We start from the raw sequence: 11,731 nt of genomic DNA on the forward strand, positions 1-11,731 counted from the left end.
CAACCTTGTTTGTAAAGGTCCGGTCACCGCCTCCAAGGGCACCAATAGTGGAATCACGACACCTTGCATTGTGTGAGGGCGTGAGGAGAATACTGTGGCCCTAGTGGCTTCTTGGGGAGCATTGTGCCTCCACACTGCTCCAACGGAGACGTACTTCCCCTCAAAAGGAAGGAACTTCGATAACACATCCTCGTCTCCACCGGCTCCACTCTTGGTTGTCTCCTACCTTTACTTGTGCAAGCTTACTTCTGTTATTTCCCTTGCTTGCTTGTGTGCTTGTTGTTGTTGCATCATATAGGTTTCTCACCTAGTTGCATGTCTAGACAACCTACTCTGATGCAAAGTTTAATTTGGTAAAGAAAAGTTAAAAATTGTTAGTTACCTATTCACACCCCCCTATAGTCAACCATATTGATCCTTTCACGCAGGATAGGAGGATGGAATATATACAAAAAAACAACGTTTCATATTCACACGTACGATAGGAGGACGAAATATGTATGAAAAAATAGTAAGTGGATGGCATTTCAACAAAATTAGAAGAAATGAAAGCTAGGCACCATATGAACATGCAACCAATATCACTCTTTTAGATAAAAAGTGCCTCCTCGTAAGTGCCATTTCAAGAAATTAGAAGCGGCACAAGCTAGAAGACAATGCAAGACGCAACCTACATCACAGTCCCAAGTTAAATGTGTCTTATGGGTAAGTGATCGTTGCAGGTATAAGTTGTAAGCTACGGAGATGCAATTCAACATAATCAGAAGCAATACAAACTAGACATCATACAGAAAATGCAACCACATAAAACAGTTCCAAGTTAGAGCAAGCACCTGTGACGGTGGAGTAGGGGAGATGTGCTCATCATGTACACGTATGTTCTAGAAACAGGAACACGTGTCATATTCATAGGCATTATGTGTAAAGTAAGCAGATGCAATTCAACAAAGTTATAAGCAATACAAGCTATACATCATACGCAACATGCAACCACACATAATAGTGCCAAGTTAGAGAAAGCAACTATGATGGTGGAGTAGGAGAGATGTGCTCAGCATCTACACAGCTACGTTGACTGTCCAGCCTTGTGTTGTCTTGCGAATCTTGTTGGGAGGATGGCAGAGTAGAATCTGTAGAGACCCCCTGTTTGAGTTGCTCCGAAGGACCACCCTCATCCACAACCGGACTAGTTTCCTTCAGCTATAATAATTTTGCATTGTGAAGTCAAACCGATAAGAAAAAGGAATAAAATTAGAAGCACTGCAAGCTAGACACCATATGTAAGATGCAACCAATATCACTCTACCAAGTTCAAACTGTATGGTGTTTCAACAAATTAGAAGTAGTACATGCTAGAAATCATACGCAAGATAGAACCGATATCATAGTGGCGACTTAAAGGTGCCTTATCATAAGTGACTAATGCGGGATATGCAAGAACAATAGTTTGATGTAAGAACATCATGTGATCAGATATAGTATGTTCTAGAAACAGGAACATATGTCATATTCACAGGCATTATGTGTAAAGTAAGCGGATGCAATTCAACAAAGTTAGGAGCAGGAGTACAAGCTAGACATCATACGCAACATGCAACCACATATAATAGTGCCAAGTTAGAGCAAGCACCTGTGATGGTGGAGTAGGGGAGATGTGCTCATCATCTACGCACCTACATTGACTGTCTATCCTTGGGATGCCTTTTGAATCTTGTTGGGAGGATGGCGGAGTAGAATCTGTAGAGAACGTCCGTTTTAGTTGCTCGGAAGGACCACCATCATCCAATGCCTTTCCAATTTCCTTTAGCTTCATTGATTTTGCACTGTGAGGTCAAACCGACAAGAAAAAGGAATATAATTCGCTCTTCAGAACTCATTCATGCATGATACTGATGAACACTACTCCGATGAAAGGCAAAGTCATGGTACGAGGATGGAATATGTACAAAAAATGGACGGCTTGACATATTCACACCTATGATGTGGTAACTAAGTAGAAGGCACTTCAACAAATTAGAAGCACTGCAAACTAGACACCATATGAAACTAGAAGCAATACATGCTAGAAATCATATTCAAGACGCAAACCAATATCACACTGCCAACTTAAAGGTGTCCCATCATAAGTGACTGATGCAGGATACACAAGAAGAGTAGTTTCATGTAAGAACATGGTGTGATAGGCAGATATAGTATGTACCAAGAACAGGAAAGCGTGTCATATTCACTCGTATCATGTGTAAGCTAAGCAGATGCAGTTTACACTAATTAGGAGCAATACGAGCTAGACACCATATGCAACATGCAACCAGATATCACACTTCCAAGTTAGATCAAGCACCTTGGATGGCAGAGTAGGGGAGCGGAGACTTGGACCTTGTAATGCACTATCAGTACAAGGAGAATCGGTACAGATGCTCCATTTATGTTGCTGCAGAGGACCACCGTCATCGCCTTCCTTACTCTTATCCTTCCTCTTTCTTGATTTTGCCTTGTAAAATCAAACCCACAAGAAAAAGGAATAAAATTTGCTCTTCAGAACTCATTGATGCATGATACTGATGAGCACTACTTTCATGTAAGGGAGCCGCATGATAGGAGGATGGAATATGTATGAAAAATAGGACGGCGTGACATATTGACATGTATGATGTATAAAGTGTAAACTAAGCACAAGGTGCTTGAACTTGATAGAATCAATGCAAGCTAGAAACCATATGAAAGATGAAACCAATATCACTCTGCCAAATTAAAAGGGTGCCCTAACAAATGTATTTGACCAAATTAGAAGCAACACATGGCAACAGGCTAGAAATAATATGCAACAAATAAAGGTGACTCATTGTAAGTGATTGATGCAGGATACAGAAGAGAGGTAGTTTCATGTAAGAACAAGGTTAACACATAGATGTAGTGTGTACCAAAAATAGGAAGGCATGTCATATTCACAGGTAGAATGTGCAAACTAAGCAGATGCAATTTACCCTAATTAGAAGCATTACAAGCTAGACACCGTATGCAACATGCAACCACATATCACACTGTGAAGTTAGAGCAAACACCTCTGATGGTGGTGTGGGGGAATTGCGGTCATCAACTAGAGAGCTATGTTGACTATCTTCATTTAGCCTTGCTATTTCTTGAGAATCATGTGGGGAGGATGACACTACACTCTTTAAACCAGTATGGCATCTTGCAGTAACCCACTGGGGTGACTGTCTCATCATAAGTGATTGACGAGGGATACAAAAGAGCATTACTTTGATGTACGAACATGGTTAATAGACATATGTGGTATGTATCAAAAACAGGAAGCATGTCATTATCAAAGGTATAATGTGCAATGTAAGAAGATGCAATTTAACCAAATTGGAACCGATACAAGCTAGACACCATATGCAACATGCAACCACATTTGATGGTGCAAAGTTAAAACAAGCACCTGGGATTGTTGTGTGTGGCAATTGAGATCATCAACTGCCGAGCTATGTTTACTGTCTCCAACTGCTGAAACTGCACCCTTTAGAGCGCTGAAACGCTTAGTGCTTATCTTCGAATTACACTGGAGCGACATCAGTCTTTTCTTTTCTGCTTCCATCAACACTGCGTCAGAGTCTGAAATACCCATGCATAAAAAAACAATAGTGTGAGTATGGGTGAAGTGTGTGCACAATTATTATAGTGTAAAGGTAGCGGATAGCAGGTCGGTGAGAAATAAATGACGGGAGACATATGATAGCCCTACAACATGCATGGCACACTAAATTACTATAGGATTCTATGAAAATAGCAGTCGACTGAAAACAAATAGGTCAGTCCATTTTTTCTGCATCGTCCGATGTACAAAGAACGGGCAGATCGCCTTCATCTACCTCCAGCCAGTGAGTTTTGACGATCTTCCTCGAAACGCCAGCGACCACCGGCCCAGTCCCCTGCTAGCGCCCTCCCCTCGACCTCACCGCACCGTCGTGCTTGGCACCGTCCCCCGGCCATCCATTCAAGCCCCGCTGATCTCCAGATTGGGCGCAAGCAGCTCTTGCGCCCCACACCCCTATGATAGACACCGATGCGCCGCTTCCCCAGTGAACATGCGGACTAGGTGCTCCATGCGCCTAAGCGAGTGCTGCTTCTTTTAATTGTGGTTCGATTGACCCTGAATTGAAATCCAGGCGGGCTACTGACCTCTAGCAAAGGTGAAATAGTAAAGGGAGGAAACCTTGTGCATTTAGTATCACGAAGAAGATGCAGTAAGAAGCGCTCAACTAGTTCCTTTCGTGGGATAAATACGGTGTGAGCAGAGACATAAGGTTTGCACGAATAAGGGAAGAGGTGTACCTCTTTCTGTTGGCAGTGTTGTGTCCTCCTTCTGTTTTTCCAACGATCTTCCTGTGGTTCGCTGGAAACGAGAAGTTGTGGAGGACGGTGGAGCCTTGGATGAACCCATGGCTAAGTTGTTGAGTGTGGTGCGGTGGCCGTCTGTTGGTGGCGGGGTACCAGATCCAAGGCAGCGAACGACGGCGTAGCGAGAACAGCTCCGGTGCGGTGGACGGTTGCGGCAGTGGAGCGGTAGTAGTGAGGTGCAGGACGACGTGGTCGGAGTGGTTCTGGTATGGCGCACGTCGGCGTCGGTGTCGTGGAGATGGCTCTACCTCGGCTTCAGCTGCTAAGTCCTTGAGGGCATTGCGGTTGCGGTTGCGTTGGACGACGACGTCGGGGTACCGGCTCCGTCGTGATGGAGGAGGGCGGCGATGGATTGGGCGCTATGGGGTGGAGGACGGAGGAGGCTGGGGTTTCGCGACTGGTGGAGAGGGCGTTTTGGCGCCCACAGAGTATGAATGGGGAAACGGAGGGAGGCGGGGAACTAAGGGGGAACAATGTTTCGGTTTGCGACGCGCTTGTTTGAAATTTGGGGAAAGTCACAAAATTTGCCCCCATCTAAAATTTTGGACATATTGCGGGTTGGGGGTAGGACAGTAATCTCAGGTGTCCCAAATGTGGGCGGGATAGATTTCGACCGAGCGCATGGGTGTTTCGGTGCCCACGGCGTATGAATGCTTCTCGGAGGCGGTTGAGACTGGCGTCTTGGTGAAGTTACAAACCTACCCCGGTTTAGACCTTTGGACACTGTGCCGATAGGCTACACGGCACAGAGTCAGGAAAGTAATTTCCTACCACCAAACATTAGTCTCGCGCGGTTTCGGGTGACCAGAGGCCTATTTGGCACTTCCTTCAATATTTGGGAGTAGAAGCATTAACGTTTTCGGTTCTCTTGAATTGAACTTTGAGGATTTGTCGAACTTCACAGATCTTTACTCTTGAAAATCCTAAAGCTACGATTATTTTGGAATGGGGGGGGGGTACATTTGAATATACATTGTACACGAGTATATATTAAAAAAATATGCAACTTACCTCAGTTCATGCATGGTTCTAGATATAATCTCCATGGTTGCAAAAAAAAGTTAGACATGCGTATGAATATATATAGCATGTTCAAACGCACAACAAAGATTGATGCCCCCTTTTACATCTGATTTACAAATGCCATTATCTCGGGTTCAAATAGATGAATGCACTTCCTATGAATTCGAATCTTTGAAACCCCCTTTATGTTGAATTCGACATGTATTCTATTTCGTAGCTAGCAATTTGGAATGTATCCATGCAAGTGAAAAATGTATAAAGTGCTTCAGACTAACAACATGGAGTACACTAATTAATGTTTATATATGAATTGCAAAAGCATCCATTGCCTATATTTCAAAGCGCTCTCACTCTATGGATCGATAATAAGAAATAAACACATGCACATGCTAGAATTCAATAGAGTGTGGGTGTCTGATAGACCAATTTTCATCCATACGCAATATGCAAAATTCATGATCTCATCCAAAAATAATAATGCCATTTACATTTTAATTTAATGCGTAAAACTGCCTTTTACACGTAGATGCACTATGCCTCGGCCCGTTCTCAGAAATGCACTATATGTCTCTCTATCTACCGCATAAGTGCACACACTTTATATGCATCGTCATTTCTCTTTCGCACATGCTCACAATCTCTCTCGGGGTGTTGGGGAGTCTCACACAAATACTCTCTCTGTATCTCTCTCTCTCTCTCTCTCTCTCTCTCTCTCTCTCTCTCTCTCTCTCTCTTTCTGACTACTATGTACCACTCTTTTCACTAGTCTCAGTTGGAAAACTGTAGTGATCCGACCTCAGACGGTCAAGTCTCTGTGCTTCAGTGTCATCCCTGGATCGGTCATGTTGACACACACAGTACTTCGAAGGATTTATAATAGAGTAGCTATCACACACTTATTACATCGAATGTCTCCAAAGAGAACTTATTACAATAAACATGGCTTAAGGCCATCTAATTACGATAACAATGGAAGACTTGGAAGATAAAGTCAGTCCATCAACTACAACGGCATCTTGCTCGTCGTCTGAAAAGTCTGCAACATGATACATTGCAGCCCGAAAATGGGTCAGCACATGGAATATGCTGGCAAAGTAACACATGAGAATAATGAACAGATAAATGCTATCACTACAAGCATATATGGTGGTGGAGGCTCTATGGTTATATTGTTTTGTGAAAAGCCAATTTTTCCCTACAACAAAGGAATATAATTTATTTAACTGTAATGGTAGTTGAAACATCATTGAGAAGGTTCCTCCAACTCAATCCCAATTAAAGTAGTCATTAACATTCCAACATATTAGTTTAGAGTGATGAGATCAAATCAATAATTCTAGTACTAGATACTCAAGATGTCCATAACCTGGGACACGGCTAACCATGATTAGTTTATACACTCTGCAGAGGTTTGTGCACTTTTCCCCACAAGAATCGATCTTCCCCATTGGATTTCTCGCACTATAGGGTCTTTGAGAAATGGATGAACGAGACACAGTCTTTCAGAAGCATTAACTCTTTACTCGGGGTGGACCGTTACACCTACTTTCCCCAACATCTGCTAGCCCACCACTGAAAGAGGTCACACAACATACTCAACTATGCCAGAGCCCCTATTGGCTTGTGGCTACACACGGAAGTTTCTAGCATGAATAATTTTATGATCCCTTTGAGCCTGGGTGGCGGACCGTAGGATGATCACACGGGTACTATGGGATATCCTTGGACAACACTGGATTCTCCAGGTGCCCACAAGCAATCCACCTAGATGTTTATTAAAGTTGCCACCTTAAGTTGAACCATTAATTAACAACTCACATCTTTCATGGTTACACTCAAACCCAATCCACATCTATGAGCATAGCATGGCAAAATAAGCATAACGTAGAAGTAACTCCCAAGGGTTTGATAATAAAACAGGTAATAGGTTCTACCTCATCATCTACTTCCCAGACCCACATGTTAAGAGATTCTACTCATGCAATGTGTGAGGGTTGAAACTAATGCAGAAAAACTGGGTGATAAAGGGGTATGATCAAAGTGTTACTTGCCTTGCTGATGATCCACAAAACCTAGAGACTCGTAGTAGCATGCTTCGCACTCCGGGTATTCTATCGCAAACAAACAATAACATACATAAGCAATCAAGCAAAGATGCATGTGGAAAACTCAAATAAGAATATCTAACTAGAAAGTTCAACTGAAGAAGTCCAGTTTGCAAAAAGAATCAAATCAAACGGAGCAACGAAACTCAAACTACGAAAGAAACAAGGTCCAATTACTAATCTGGACTAAAGTCAAATTTTACAGTAACAAAATATTGTCCAAATTGGTTAAACGGAAAGAGGGCTTCGAGACGAAGATTTAGACGCTTGTTTCATATGATTCAGATAAACGAGCGAAAATATAAACTAGAACAAAGGTTAGGGCAGAAATCGCAATCGAAAATAATCGCGGAAAATTTTCGATCGCGATTTCCGCCCTAATCTTTGTTCTAGCTTATCTTTTCGCTCATTTATCCGAATCAGGTGAAACAAGCGCCTACTTCTTCGTCTCAAAGCCCTCTTTCCGTTTAATCAACTTGAAGAAGATTTTGGTACTATAAAATTTGACTTTAGTTCACATTAGTAATCGGATCTTGTTTCTTTCGTAGTTTGAGTTTCGTTGCTCCGTTTGATTCGATTCTTTTTGCAAACCGGAGTTCTTCAGTTGAACTTTCTGGTTAGATCTTCTTATTTGAGTTTTCCCCATGCACCTTTTCTTGATTGCTTATGTATGTTATTGTTTGTTTGCGATAGAACAGCCGAAGTGCGAAGCATGCTACTACGAGTCTCTAGGTTTTGCGGATCATCGGCAAGGCAAGTAACACTTTGATCATACCCCTTTATCTCTTAACATGTGGGTCTGGGAAGTAGATGATGAGGCAGAACCTATTACCTGTTTTATTATCAAACCCTTGGGAGTTACTTCTATGTTATGCTTATTTTGCCATGCTATTCTCGTAGACGTGGATTGGGTTTGAGTGTAACCATGACAGATGTGAGTTGTTAATTAATGGTTCAACTTAAGGTGGCAACTTTAAAACACATCTGGGTGGATTGCTTGTGGGCACCTTGAGAATCCAGTGTTGTCCAAGGATATCCCGTAGTACCCGTGTGATCATCCTACGGTCCTCCACCCAGGCTCAAAGGGATCATAAGATTATTCATGCTAGAAACTTCCGTGTGCAACCACAAGCCATTATGGGCTTTGGCATAGTTGAGTATGTTGTGTGACCTCTTTCAGTGGTGGGCTAGCAGATGTAGGGGAAAGTAGGTGTAACGGTCCACCCAGAGTAAAGAGTTAATGCTTCTGAAAAACTGTGTCTCGGTCATCCGTCTCAAACACCCTGTAGTGCGAGAAATCCAATGGAGGAGATCAAGTCTTGTGGGGAAAAGTGTGCAAACCTTTGCAGAGTGTATAAACTAATCATGGTTAGTTGTGTCCCCGGTTATGGACATCTTGAGTATCTGGTACTTGAATTATTGATTTGATCTCATCACTCTAAACTAATTTGTTGGGATGTTAATGACTACTTTAATTGGGATTGAGTTGGACGAACCTTCTCAATGATGTTTCAACTACCATGATAGTTAAATAAAATATATTCGTTTGTTGTAGGGAAAAATTGGCTTTTCGCAAAACAATATAACCATAGAGCCTCCACCAGCCATATATGCATGTAGTGATAGCATTTATCTATTCATTATTATCTTGTGTTACTTTGCCATCATATTCCATGTGCTGACCCATTTTCGGGCCGCAACGTATCATGCTGCAGACTTTTCAGACGACGAGTAAGATGCCGTAGGTCGTTTGTCATGCACTCAGCTATGCCGTTGGAGTTGATGGACTCACTTTATCTTCCAAGCCTTCCGCTGTTATCGTAATTAGATGGCCTTAAGCCATATTTATTGTAAGAAGTTCTCTTTTGAGACATTCGATGTAATAAGTGTGTGATTGCTACTCTGTTATAAATCCTTCTAAGTACTGTGTGTGTCAGCATTACCGATCTAGGGATGACACTGAAGCACAGAGACTTGACCGCCTGAGGTCGGGTCACTACAAAAACACTATTTCTCACACATGTATATATACACACGCACAGTCTCTACTAGCCCTCTATACGCACATATATGTGCCTACGTGTCTCCCGCACGCACATTATCTTTAGGCCTCTCTCGCACACATTCCCCGCCCCCACCCAGACACACCTCTCTTAGACTACCCGCAGTGGGAGTAACATTGGTAGGAACATCACACATATCTAGGTTAAATAGATGATGTGGCACGTAATAAATGAAGAAAGATATGAAAGTGGTAACATAGCTAGTTACTACTAGTATGAGTGACATCACACATATCAAGGCAAGATGTGTCTATAACCTAATAAATGAAGTGTTGTATGTTACCACACATATGTTACTTCCCACTATAGAGGTAGTAACATAGACTATTAACATGGGCATGTTACTAGTCTATATTACTACCCATTGTGGCTAGTCTTAGTAGTTGGCAGATATGATTCCATCGTAGCATTCGGTAGGATATCCCTGACTGTTAGGCTGGATGGTAATACGAGGTAAAGTTTTACCCTAGTTCGGACCCTTGCAGTTGAGGAAAAAGCCTACTCCTGGTACTGTATATATGTGATAGGGGTGTGTACAAAGTACACGTGAATACCAGGCATTGTGCGTGTGTGTATACTATCGACGAACTAGCCCCCAAGCTTCTATAACATACTGGGGGCCTATGGTTACAAATCATATATAGTCGGCTAATCACCAGTGGAGACAAAGTCCTCTGCGACTCTGGTAGCTAGCTTCGTGTTGTACGCCGAGTCCTCCACATGGGTCTTTGTATAATGCATCTCGGTCCAATCTATGTGGCGCAGGATGGAACCGACCCATGAGTCCTCATGTTGACCCACCACAACTAGAAATGATGTGCCCACCAGACCACACACGCAATGGGCCACAAAGAAAATAAGCATATACAATAGTACAATGTTATACATGAAAGTTAATTGCATGGTGCATCCAAAAATATTTGTTCTGCATTGTGAATGTTTATATATTCTCCTAAAATATTAGTCATGGGGAAGAGAAACGGAGTTCATATCTCTCCTTGTCTCCACCGGACACCCCCTCTTTCTACACCACTTTCACATACGCACACAAACTATATCTCGGACCTCTAAAGGTATGCATGCCCACGACACATTCACGTGTGATGGTCACTGTATTTCAAGCTAAAGCACTGTACGGTCACTGGACTTCAGATATGCTCATTACGGTCAACGTATACATTCTCGTGGTGATCATACGGTATCTAGCTCACGATATGTCTCCGTATTTTCTTGACGACAGTGACGGACTTTGCATTTGATGTGTGCTCTATATTTTGTTGACGACACTTATGGTCATGTATTTGAAGCGAAAGCACGATATGGTCACTGGACTTCAGAATAAGATCACCACGGTCACCACATACATTTTGTCGTGCTAACCAACATGTGGTTGGATGGTTAGGAGGACAGTGGTTTCTCGAGCCCACCAGGGTTAAAGTCCCGGTGCTCGCATTTATCCTGGGTTAATTTCAGTGTTTTCCGGCGATGTGAATTCAATGGGAGGAGACGTTCCACTCGACTACGAGGCACCTATGGTGACTTCGTAAAATCTCAAGATCATATGCTGGCTCGCTCTCTCGAAGGTGCTCATAGGGGTAGGGTCTGCGTGTGTGCGCTTATAGCGGTGAGTGCTTGTGCGTATATATGAGCCCTTGCGTTAGTACCGTGTTAAAAAAATACGTGTCATGATTATATAGTCACTGGCTTACCCGTACAACTCCGTATTTTGTTGATGACACAATCAATTGACCAGTCAAACGTTCCACATGGCGCAACTAGTGTTGCACCATCGGGGCGCGTACCCATGGGGCCCACCTATCAGCCCATATATGAAAGAAAGAAATGGTAGTTTGAGTCTGTACTATGTTAATAAAATACACTTTAGGGTGATCATAAGGTTACTGGCTCACTATACAGCTCCGTAATTTGTTGATGACATGATCAATTGACCAGTCAAACGGTCCACATTCAGTAGCGCACATTACCATAGGGCCCACCCGTCAGCACATATATGAAGGACATAATTGGTAATAAATTAGTGGTCGGTGGGTACTCAAAGTCATGAGACCTCTGGTTGGCAGTTGTTGGCGGTGGGGGCACGTTGATTGGGCGGCGGGGTGGGGATCGCCAGAGAAAAAG

This window comes from Triticum dicoccoides, chromosome 6A (assembly GCF_002162155.2).
Source record: "Triticum dicoccoides isolate Atlit2015 ecotype Zavitan chromosome 6A, WEW_v2.0, whole genome shotgun sequence".
Lineage (NCBI taxonomy): Eukaryota > Viridiplantae > Streptophyta > Magnoliopsida > Poales > Poaceae > Triticum > Triticum dicoccoides.